Source organism: Mus caroli, chromosome 4 (assembly GCF_900094665.2).
Source record: "Mus caroli chromosome 4, CAROLI_EIJ_v1.1, whole genome shotgun sequence".
NCBI classification, from domain to species: Eukaryota; Metazoa; Chordata; class Mammalia; order Rodentia; family Muridae; genus Mus; species Mus caroli.
The window spans coordinates 51878809-51891776 of NC_034573.1; the positions used below are offsets into that span (position 1 = coordinate 51878809).

Genomic DNA, 12968 nt, shown 5'->3' on the forward strand with positions numbered 1-12968 from the left:
AGATCAACCTTCCTGTATGAAAATATTAGTTTGCATTGAAAAGAGTTGCTCGGGACTCAAGAATTTTATCTGTTTTGAGCCTTGTCCAGAAACTCTTCTTTCCATTTCTCTCCCCATCCTCTCTCTCTCTCTCTCTCTCTCTCTCTCTCAGAAAGCCGGTATGCAAACTGATACGCCTGGGACTGTCACAGGTACTCAATAGTTAAATGGAACTAAAAAAACAATAGTGCCAACTTTTCTGGAAAAGGTAAAATGTAGAATTTTTAAGTTGAAAAAAAAGTTGAATACCAGGCCATTTAAACCAAAGCTAGAGACTGGTGGCCCTGTCAGACTTGTGTGACTGACATAATCATGTCTGGATGCCAACACAAAGACTCCACTACAGTAGGTCTGGGCAGAGACCCAGTACCCTTTAACAAGCATCCCGGTGACTCAGACGCAGGTGGTCCTTGGATCACACTTGGCAAAACCTTGATGTAGTGCAAGCCATCATAGAGTAGACAGAAAGTCGTCATGAAGGTTAAATGGACGACCTAACATCACTCCCCAGCAGGCATATCTGGAGCTAGAATAGTTCATGCCTTTCACACCATAGCATGTTTCTCACACCACGTGCCAAACATTTTTTAAAATTTTGGGTCACTGCCCTATATACTGTAAACTGTATATGAGCAGCTGCAAAAGCACCCATCTTTGACACCCAGACAGCATTTCCTGTAAAAAGATCATCCTTCCTGACCATCACTCATGATCATTAGGGAAGTGGTTTCTATGTTTGGCTGATAACGGGACTGAATTTCAAAGAGATTAAGACTCTTGCTCAAAATTACCCTTGATAGTTTTGGGGGTTTTTGTTTTGTTTTGTTTTTTGTTTTTGTTTTTTTGTTTTGTTTTGTTTTTGATAACACAAAGTTGGGTGGGTAAGGAAGGGAGTGAATCTGGGAGGGATGGGGGGGGATGAGTGTAATAAAAATACATTGTAGGAAATTCTCAACTAAAATAAAAGGGGAAGGGTTCTGGCTCAGAACCTTACTCATGTATGACCAAGTATGACTCAGTGAGTTCCAAAGACCAGTGAGTCCTTCATGAGAGCCATCATCACCAAGGTATGGTTTCAGAAACTCACCTACGACTAAAAATAAAACTTAACATTTGGTAGGGAAAAAAATTAAAATAAAGCTGAAATTGAGCAAATGCTGCACAATTTAGTATCATTTATATCAAAAATTAAATAAAAATAAAAATTCATAATGGTAAATGATTTAGTTGGGAAAATTTATATCAAAATGAATAAAAGTTTAAACATTGTCTTTGTATAACTTATTCAGAAGATTTAACACCAAAATTTTCCTCAGTTACATCAGGAAGGGTGACAAACTGAGAGAATATTCTAAGTGTGGCTATGTATTAAACTACTGAAAAGATGGAAGCCAACTTACAAAACACAGTGCAGAAAATAACCCCAACAAAATTCAATTACACGTGGATTAGCATTCAGATATTCATACTTATGAAGATAGGGGAAAACCCTGCCGTCAGCATCTAATTAAAACAGTGAGCCAAATTATTACACAACCAGATAAGTGATTCGGAACGTAACTACATACATGACACATACATGTGGTCATACATACATGACCATGGGAGAGTCAATAGTTGCCAAGGGACAGTACTGCCACTCTGTAACAGCAGCCACACAGTTTCACAGCATGCTACCGACTGAGCATAGCATACACATGGAAAAATATTTTCTGCTCCCATTTCCAACTTTAGTATGTACTGCTTCATGTGCAGGCACATTAGTGACAGACTTCTCGCTCCAGAAGTGATAAAATCCAGGCTGAGCTAAATAAAATACTAGAAAATTCCAGTACAGAATGCCATCGGTCTTAGCACAGTACCACATCTGCACAATAATCTACAACACGATTGATTAATCACAATACCTTCTACTGCATTACCCCATTTTAATAGCCATGCTCAGTCATTAGTGTTGTAAAGACTATGGGATAGATACATAGTGGTGTTGATAGAAAGAATAGAAAGTGTTGGCAATGAAAATAATCTCTCCCCTTTACTAAAGGAGATAAAGATAGGGCTTCATCTCCACAACTATTTGACTATTCAATCACACACACACACTCTATACACATTGCACACACACACATGACACACATGCATACACAACAAACACATATACCACACACACACTCTTTACAGGATGTCTATGGCTTCTCCCATTTTTGTTCAGAACCCCCTGACTACAGTGTGCCTTTCCTTTGGAACCAGGTCTGCACATAAAAGGTCCAGGCTGCACACCATGGGCTCAGCAAAGTCAGCTGGGCAAATCCCTTCACTACAAAATGGTGACTCATTATCTACAGCAAAACGCTTTGTTCCTGACTCTCTTCTGTGGGTCCTTTAAGGCTCAGCTCCTTTACACCTAATTTTACTTTCCTAAAGGGGGAAAAATAACTCTGGTAAGTGAATTCACACTTGCCACATAAAGAGAAGCTGTCTGAAGCACAGAAACGCCCATTTAGAATGAACTCATGGAAACCCTACTTAAAATGCAGTGTTCCTTATGTCAACAAAAGTCTACTTAGGCAGGATAAATAGGTGAAGCCATGAATTTCCAGTCTCCTGAAGCCAAATTCAATCCCACTTCTTCAAAAAGACCCTGTTATTGCTGCGTCACCCTGTGAGAACTTCATATTTGCTTTGGATCACTCTGATATGTCCTCTATTGATGAAGGAGATGTGCCAGGGTTTAAGTAAGGCTGTGACCACATTCAGTCTAGACTCTATCATCTTCGAGCAAATACATGAATAAAAAGCCTCTCAGAGGCACAGGCTGTAGTTTAGACCACAAAGAGAAACTACCAAAGTTGTAAGAAACGCAAGAAAACAACTTTACTAGCTTGGCATGGCAGCTCTCAGGCAGAAGCAGGACAGTCATGAGTTCAAGGTCAACCTGCACTACATGGCAAATTCCAAGCCACCTTGAATTGTGGCATAAGACCCTATCTCAAAAGAGTAAAAAAAAAATAAGTCTTTATTTACGTGAAAAACAAATGTAGTTTAAATGCTTCTTTACATATAGTAGGACAAAGAATATGTAAAAGAAGACAATAATTCCATTTTGACCTGGAAGTGTGCAAAATTATTTGTTTACCAGCAGGTGCATGCTTAATTTCTGAGAAGCAATCATACAGTTCTTTGATTAGAAAAGATCATTTATTTATTTCCAGAAAACATCAAATAAAAAGGAGAAATAGTAATAAGTATATTAGTTATTTTTCTGTGGCTATGATAAAATACCATGACCAAAGCAACTCACGAAAGAAAGTTTATTTTGGTCTATAGATGCAGACGAAGGGTTCATAAGGGCAGGTGAAGCAAGAAGCTGAGAACTCATGTCTTCAACAAAAGCTCAAAGCAAACATCAAACTGCATGCACGTATCTCTGTTTCTGTATCTGGTAAGGGTATGAAATCTGAAAGGCCACTCCCAGTGACTTCATCTTCTCCAGCAAGTTTGCACCATTTCCCCAGACAGCACTACCAACTCAGGACCAAGCGTTAAATATATGCACCTATGGGGTATATTTCTCATTGAAACCACCACAGTAAGTGAACCACTTTCTGGTCTTAAATTTATCTCCAAGGTTCTATGGAAAATATACTCAACAGAATAAGTTATCTAAAATGTGTTATTTCCTATGTGTGTCAAGGTTGCTATATAAAATATCCAATACAATTCCACTAAATTGGATATCTAATTGAACTTAAACAAATGAATAGCAAATGTTGCCTATTATAAGAGCCATGCACTATATTAGCAATATTCAAACAAGGACAAACTGTATATAGGATGGTGATCTAGCAAGATTACACTGCTTCATAATGATATTCACAGCTGTTTCAATTTGTGTGTATGCATGCTATGTTTACATAATGATGAAACTGCCTAACAGCAGACTTCTCAGAACATATCCCATGGTTAAACCACATGTTTATATAAGTACATCATATGCAATAATTTTTAATTACTAAATTTTGACAATACTTGTGTATGAATGTTTATGCACACATGTGTGCATGCATATGTATCCCAGACTCATAACGGATTTAGCCTATCTGTAACAGAAAATCAGAAATGACATTTAGTTTCCAAAGATCTTGTATAAACCTCAGCTGTCCTGAAGTCTTCTTGCTGTAATAATCAATGACTGACATTATGAAATCCCCTAGTCCCACACAGCCATAACAACCTGTAAGGTACCACAGTAAACTTGTTTCACCATGCTTCAAAATGGGTGTCCAGTTGTCAGAGTAATAACCTTCCAGGTTGTAAACATGTGCACATACATCACTGTAGAGCGCTTCCTATTTCCCATAGGATATTAATATGCATGTGTAGAAGGTCAGCCCAGGGGCTAGAGAGATGGCTCGGCACTTAAGAGCACTGCTTGCTCTTGCAGAAGACACAGGTTCAGCTCCTAGAAGCAGATGGCAGCTGGAGACCATCCTGATACCAGTTTCAGCTGGTCCAGTACCCTCTGCTGGCTTCCATGAGGATACCAGTTTCAGCTGCTCCAGTACCCTCTTCCGGATCCCATGAGCATCAGCCATGAGCATGACATGAACACAAGCATGAAGCCACATTCTCATATGCATCAAATTAAAACTTAAAAATCTTTTAAAAAGAAAGCTATCTCATTCCTTCTAGAGTAGTAACCATTCAATATCTACCTACTTCATAACTATGTGATGATACCAATCTACTTGAATGTAATATGCATTATATACATATATATAGTACAATTACTATATACTATATAGTATAGTATACTATAGTATACATAATATAGTAGTGCAAAATATAATGCCAAGATATTTAGTATCTATGATAGACAAACAGATGACAATAGATAGATCGATAGATAGATAGATAGATAGATAAGCTAGGAAGATGGAAAGACAGACAGACTGACAGACAGATAAAACACTTTACAGCAGTTTAAAATATAGGTAACATGAGAATAAAAAATATTGTTTGACCATTATAGAAGATTCCACTTATATCTCCAGGAATTTATATGGAGATCCATTGCCCCAGTAAAAATTATTGTCATATGCAAATGATATAATAATTATATTTTGGAGGAAATGACTAAAATTTTTATTAAACTCAACATGTAAAGAATATGTAAGAGAAATATTTCCTTCACCTGGATGTACTTGGTAAGCTTGTGTGCCCCATACAAGATATAAAATCTCAACTCCATGTACAGCTTGAAGCCTTTCCAGACATTGCCCAGGTGCACTGTGACATCCCAACAGTCCTTGCACATTACCACATTATAGTGTTTATTATTATTCTAACTACTGAAATGGGAGTCCTTAAGAGCAAGGGTCCTGTTACCATTGGCCTTTGCATTCCTGATTCCTAACAGAGGCCTAGAAGGCCTTCAGTTTGTTCGTGAAAATAAAATACTACTAACAATTTAGCCCTGGGCCTTAGCCTAACAAATATCCCTGACATACAGGCTATGGAGCTGTGTTATTAAACCACCTCCTGACAAATGTCCCTTGAGTAGTCAATGAAATCACACTGAGCCTCAGGCTGCAGAGGTTCCTTCCTATCACACTGAGACAATCAATGCAAATCCCCAGGGGTAGGTTTCATTTTAGCATCTATCAGATAGGTAGGGTTTCAGAGTCTGAGGTCTCATTTACAGGCCAACATCATGGAATATCCAAAGTGATTCTCAAAAGAGACTGGAAGGTAGCATTAGGGAGAAGAAGGGCTTCATCCTTTCCTGCCTAGGTGAATATTGATGGAAGCCATTTTAAAGGTCCAATAAGTGGTCACAATGTGAAATCGGGAGCAGCTGAGAATGGCCCAAGGTCTCATGATCTGCTTTGAATGGGGAACATCTCCCACTGTGTTGAACATTTGGAAACTTGGTCCCCAGTTGGAGGGACTGTTTGGGGAAGTTTAAGTGGGGAGCCTTCTGGAAGAGTAAGTCACTGGGGGTAGGCTTTAGTAAAGAGCCCTACCTTCTTCCAGTTGCTTTCTTTCTTTGTGTTTGGAGATGAGATGTGAGCTTTGAGCTTCCTGCTCCTGCTCCATCATGACTGCCACTATCTGCTGTGCCTCTGCTCTGCCACCACAGGACTCCTACTCCTCTGTCACTGTAAGCTAAAATAAACTCTCTCTTCTGTAAGTTGTCTTTGGACATGATGTTTTAGCCGGGCAGTGGTGACGCATGCCTTTAATCCTAGAACTTGGGAGGCAGAGGCAGGCAGATTTCTGAGTTTGAGGCCAGTCTGGTCTACACAGTGAGTTCCAGGACAGCCAGGGCTACACAGAGAAACCCTGTCTTGAAAAAACAAAAAAACAAAAAAACAAAAAAACAAAAAAAAAAAAATGAAGTCATATATTGTCTGACAGTTTTTCCATATACTCTAGATACGGTCTTTTACCACCTATCAAAGGGGAAAAGAAAGGAGTTCTACCTGAGTTCTGGGCTGTTAACTACAGCTTAATTATTGTAGATCTACTATAGAAGACATGATCTTCAAATCATTGATATTGTCCAAGTGGTCTCTTTCACTCAACCCCATTTAAATTCACCTGTGTGGAGTGAAGCAGATCAAAACTGCCACTTCCTATGCATGGACACTAAACATGTAAAGGCAAGAGATGTAATGGCAAAAGTGTATCACAAGAAAAGACATTCAAAATAAAATGTGCAACCTGCTATCGGACTGAGCTGCTAAAACACAATGTACTTTTATACTGTGTCAGAAAAGTGGCATAGCATCCTTGTGTGCAAGAGTGGGTTTGGTAGGTGGGTAGCTGTGGGTGTGTCTGAAAAAGGATGGAGGGGCAGGTGTGGCTGAGACTTACTAGTTGGGGACTCCTCTCTTTCCTATAGAAAATGTTCTTTGTAAAAGGCTGAACAAGGAACCTATCTACATATAGGAATCTATTCATATAATCCTGAATCTGAAACAGAGGCTGGAGGAGGTTTAAGGCATTTTTCTCAATCATCCAACTGTGCCATTTCACTCCAAATATAAGTTTCCAGTCCCTCGGCAAGTGCAATTCCCACCTTAGTCAAAATCACCACAGTAAAGATATCTTTGTATCTGTTATTCCATGTAAGGACAAATAGCCTTAGCACTCGGCGTCTATGTGGTGTCTCAGGCCGACAGGCCTGAGTCACTCCTAACTGGCCTAAAATAAGAACAAGCTTCAAGTAGGATCCTCTGTCTCCACCTCAAAGAGAGCTCTTGGACCCATGTGGTCTGGGGGGTTTTGTTTCTGTTTGAATGTTTCTTTGGAATAAAAATATTTGAATGGAGATGGGTAACAAGGAGTACACAGGGCTGCTGTTTAAAAGGTGTTTTCTCTTTTGACCTGAGCCTGGGGCTTGGGGCTGGGGCAGTGCAGCAGGATATCTGCAGGGTGTCTCCCCGGCCACCACACACAGGGCCAAGCCAACCTAGGAACTGGTCAAACAATCATGACTCTCATGACTGTTCCCTCAGTCTCTTCTTCAAAGAGGCCTTTACAGGGATGCCACTGGGCCCTAAGGACACTTGAGGTAGCCTTAATTCCCTTCCACAGAAAGAGGACTTGTAACTCCGTCACCTGTGGCCAGAGAAGAAGAGACTCTGTGTCTACTACTCCCTTCTCTGACTAGCAGGGCCAACTGGGAAGTCCTCCTTCCCTGCCACCCAGGTCTCCAAAGGAAAATGAAATGCCAAAACGTCTTTCTCCAAGACGATTCTCAATAAAGGCACCACAGACTTTAATATTCAACAGAGCGTCTTAACATGAATTACGGAAGAAGTGGGCACTGTGCATAGAGAGGACAGTCTGTGCTTTTGATCTGACCTGATTTCTAAGTTTTCCACTAGAAAGGTCTTAGAGGTTGGTCAGCTTAGCCTTATTTTGTCCATAAAAGAAATAATAGCCTAGGTATCTTGAAAATCAAAGTAATCTGGCCAACTTATCCTTCAAGCAAAGGCAGAGAGCCCTTAATTAACAGAGAGAATGTAATTCACCTAGCATCACCCAGATAGTCGAGGCCAAAATGAGGATCTGAGTCAACCAATCTATAAAAGTGAGAGAACATTTCTTCTGCGAGTCCTGCCCTACCTTCACTCAAAGTCTCTGCCCTTGTCCCATTGAAAACAGCTCCTCCAACATGGGCCCTGCAAAGTTTTGTCCTGGTGGTCTGCTTCTCCCTTAGCACAGAATTAGCACTCATCAAGTTCACTAAACTAAACTGAAAGGGTCAAGAGTCAGCACCCTGTGTTGGAAGTGCAGGGACTCCATGCCTCCAGCTTGAATTCCCTGTTACCACTTACAAACAGCAAGACTGTCCACAAATTACTTGCCATATACTCACTGAGGAACTTCAATATAAAATTAGGGGAAGAAAATGAAACTTTCCCTAATAGTTGGTCCAAACAACACTCAAGAGTGGTGGTGAGTGTTGTCTCTGGCACAAAGTCCATGGATAATAATGGGTAATTTATCCTTACTAGTGACCACTGGCCATTGAAATGGATCAAACCTGGGAAACGTGTATCTTTCTTTGCCAAGCGAGATGCTCCTCCACACTTGTTTTACTTGATATGCCTCGCAGGGGTCAGATGTCAATGCCACCACACCTTCCCCAGGATTCCTTTCCTTTCTGAAGTCTGGTCCTCATTGTTGATGGTCCTCAGTAGAAGTACCACCACAAATAACAGAGTGGGAGAGGAAAGGACTCATATCCGAAGAGAGCCTGTGGTCAAATAAGGAAGGACGCCTCCACTGCCTGAGTCACTCGGGGAGCCGACTCAAGGAATTCTTGGTAAAATGTCAAGCAGATGGAAACTGGAGCTAGAGAGGGACTCTGTAGCTTCACACTGGAGCGAGGAACAGAGAGGCAACTACATCTTGAACAAAACACTCCCCTTAGCGAGAAGCAGCTGGTTTGTGGATGCTGCAATACTAAACTCTGGAAAAGCATAGAAGATAAGTAGAATCCTGGCAGTCATTAGAAGCAGGAAAAAGAAAAGAAACACCCCTTCAAGGCTTTCTATGACCCTGGAAACAAGGCAAAGGTAGGGTTAGGTAGTATCAAGGGAGGGTCTTAGAATCAACACAAGCCCACCAGCCTGTAAACTCTCCTAGAAGACACAGGTTGGTTTTATTCTTGAGAAATAGCTTGACACATAAGTGAAAATCTCAAGGACCATGGAACCCCAGCCATGAGTTGTATTAAATTCTAGCTCCTATATGCATGACCTATGTGACTTTGGGCAACCTACCTAGGGTTCTTAGCAAACACAGCAAACCAATCATCGTACCCATGTTCTGTAGGGTTATTTCTAAATATAAACTTCCAAGGTAGTTTGAGCACTTTGTATGAAAGTAATGCTGTATATATTTGAAATAAAATTCTTATTAAGACCTAGTACTCACTTACAAGTGACTACCTGTGCTCTCATGCTTCACAATCAATCCTGCAATTATAAAACTCCAAGATGCCTTTTCTTAATATATTTTTTTTAAGTTGAATGCTGAGGAACTCAGCTGTTGACCAACAAATGCTTGCTTGGACATGAACACTGCACATGTCTAAAATCATAAACCATTTCTCACACAGGAAAAACAAAGGCTTTTCCACATAAGTGATAAGTCATTGCTAGCCCAGAGTAAATCACAATATAACGGGTTAGTTATTAACTGAACACTCCCAGTAGCTAATCATTTTCTAAGTTGTTCATATTCTAATTAGAGGTCACAGGCTATTAGCCAGCTGTGGTGAGGAGGCATGCCTTCAGTTTCAATACTCAGGAGGATGAAGCAGAAAAACCATGAATTCAAGGCTATCCTGGGCTACATGGTGAGACCCTATCTCAATTAAAATTTAAAAAAAAAAAGCTTGTTTTTTAAACTTACAGAACATGGTAAAAGTATGGGCAAGTATGTCTCACTTATAGCTGACTAAAGTGATACCACACTGAGTTCACTACAGCTTTCTGCTCTTCCATATTAAAGGCTCAGGAAGTTGCTTTTGCTACCACATTCATTCATTCATTCATTCATTCATTCACCCATCCATCCATTCATCCATCCAATGGCTAGTTGTCGAGTACCTGCTTTGAGCCAGTCAGCCCGTGAATGACTACATAGAGAAAAGAGACCACAAAGCATTCAGTCCCCTCTGGCCTTCATCAGGTTCAAAATCTCCCTAGATCATAGTTTCAAATATCAAAAAACATTTGTGAAAAAGCCAAGGTCAAAGGTAAAAACAAAGTCCAGATTATCAATTGATTAACTTATAATGAAATGAGCTTCACACCAATGACAGCTCTCATTGCCATGAGATGAACTCATGTTTTCCAAATAACCAGACCTTCTTAGGAGTAGAGCCACTTCTAGCAGGAGAGTGAATGGCACAAGAAACATCAGGCATCAGTGTGACAAAGACCTGACTGTTCTGGGTGGTGAATTTCCTATTCTGAGCTTTCTACTGTTCCCCCATGGATATCCTATCCACCCACTCATGCTTGCTTCTTTTCTCAAAAAGAGTTGTTATTCATTTATTGCGCTCTATTCCCTAAATTAGAATCATATTCCCATCTTGCCTTACCCAGTTTCTTTACGTATCATCCTGACTGGAGTTTTCCATGTTCTAAAACTTTCATTTTGTGGCCACAGAATTAGTATTTACTCTGGAGAAAGGTAACTGTATTTGATCTATATGGAGACTGATAGTTTAAGCTTCAAATGACACTACTTCTGTTATACATATATTTGAAATTTGTATGATGGGTAGTAGTAGTCTTCTTGTGGCAGAGGAAAAGCTACCCAATGAGACACAGATGTTAACTTTACATGAATTGTTAAGTACAGTGTGTGGTGTGGATATATTAGAGAGTAAGCAAAGGCCAAGATTAAAGCAAGAACTTGGTGGGTTCTGTAATCATTTACTGCTCCATGAACTAAATGGTGCCTGACATTGTAAGTGGAAGACACACACACATGAAACACATACATATGTCCATCAACTCTTAGATGCAACAAATGTTTGAATCAATACAGAAGCAAAATATCTTGGGTTATACATATCATCTCATCCACAGATTGTATCCATGGAAAATTGAGATGTGTTTTCTCCAATTCCAGTGAAACTGTCTGGTGGCACAGAGAGATACTTAAATGGCTTTGTTGGTTATTAAGCAAGGAGGAAGCTGTTCCTGTACTCATCCGGCTTTGGATGACATTAGACATTTTATGTCTGAGGAGATGGTGACCCTGGTGAGGATGCTTCCTGAGGGATCTGAGTAAGCTGTTGAATCACAGTCTACATAAAGGTCACAATCAATGCAACCATAGAGCATCATCATGATATATCTGCATCGACCCAAGAGAATAGGATGAAGGCTCTTCCAGGGATGCTAACTTATTTAAGAGAAATTAAGGCTCTATCTGCTTTCAGGGACTAACATGTGCAAAAATAATAATTTCAAAGATGTTTCATAATCCCAGGTTACTTATCCATGGGGCTTTCCAGAGAACAAAGATAATTACAGGACTTTTATGCTCAACATCCATAGAAAAGATGAAATAAAGTTTGCTTGTCTGTGTTTCTAGGGAACCTGCTCTGGGGTCTTACACTTGCTAGAGAAACAGTCTACCTCTATACCAAGTGTGGCAGGAGTAAGATATATCTAATTAGGTTGTTGGTCAAAGAGGTCCCATAGCTCATCTCAGGCTATTGCCAAGGCTACTGGTTGCTGTCCACACACTGATAGTAAGTCCCTATTGCTGAAGGCAACAACTACTCACCTCTCTAAACAGGAAGAAATTGAGCTGGACCTACCTAGTCCACCCCTACTGACTAGTGTTCATGGTATTGAAACGTACTCTGAGAAGAAAAGTACCACACCAACCCAGCTACAAACCTTCAATCTACAGTAGTGACCTGCCTGCAAAACATGCTGGTGCAAAAGTTGTGGGTGTAACCAACTGCTATTTGGTTGGCTTTAGGCCCAATTTATGAGATGAAACCTATGTCCAACATTGCTCTTGTGGCCAAGAACCCTAGACTAAATAGGCCATGGACCCAGTGGAAAACCAAATGCTACTGATCTTCTAAAGGAGTGCAACAATAATAAAATGACACCTAATGACATTCTGCTGTACTCATAGATCACTGACTTGCTCAACCACCAGGAGAGAAGCCTCCTCCTGCAGTAGATGGGAACAAATACCTTGAGCCACAACTGGACAATGTACAGAGAATGAGAGGTCTTGAAACACTCAGTCCTAAATGGGATGTCTCCATTAAATCCCTCCCTGTAAGTTCAGGGAACTGTATAGAAGAGAAGGTAGAAAAATTGTAAGAGTCAACAGGGATGGATGACACCAAGGGAACAAGGCCTTCTAGACACAACATGCACATATGAACTCACAGAGACTGTGGCAGCATGCAGAGCCTGCATGGATCTCAGATGGATGAAGTACCAGTGCTGGAGGGAGAAGTGGGCACAAGTGCCACCCCTTATCCACAAGCTATCTCCAACTGACAATGGCTCACAATAGAAAAAATATTTTTCTCCAACAGAATCTCACTTGGTATAAAAACAACACTTAAGGCAGGCCCCATGCCCAGGAGTAAATGGCCAACACAAAATGAACTCAAGGATACTTTTAGAGAGTTTTTGTCTCATTATTCTTTATGGTGGTGGGCTTTTTTGTTTGTTCATTTTGTTTTTACTTTACAGGTTATTGCTTATATACTATGGTTTCCCACTTTGTGTTTTTATGATCTCTCTCTCTCTCTCTCTGTCTCTGTCTGTCTGTCTCTTTCTCTCTCCCTCCCTCCCTCCCTCCCTCCCTCCGTGTGTGTGTGTGTGTGTGTGTGTGCATATGTTTATCTATATGTATTT

General features: G+C 40.4%; 1 protein-coding gene across 10 annotated transcripts in view; it reads right to left on the reverse strand.

Annotated features, from left to right (window-relative positions):
• The window catches only part of Lpar1 (lysophosphatidic acid receptor 1), a 114158-nt gene that overhangs the window by 29252 nt on the left and 71938 nt on the right, over positions 1-12968 (reverse strand). The window lies entirely within an intron of this gene.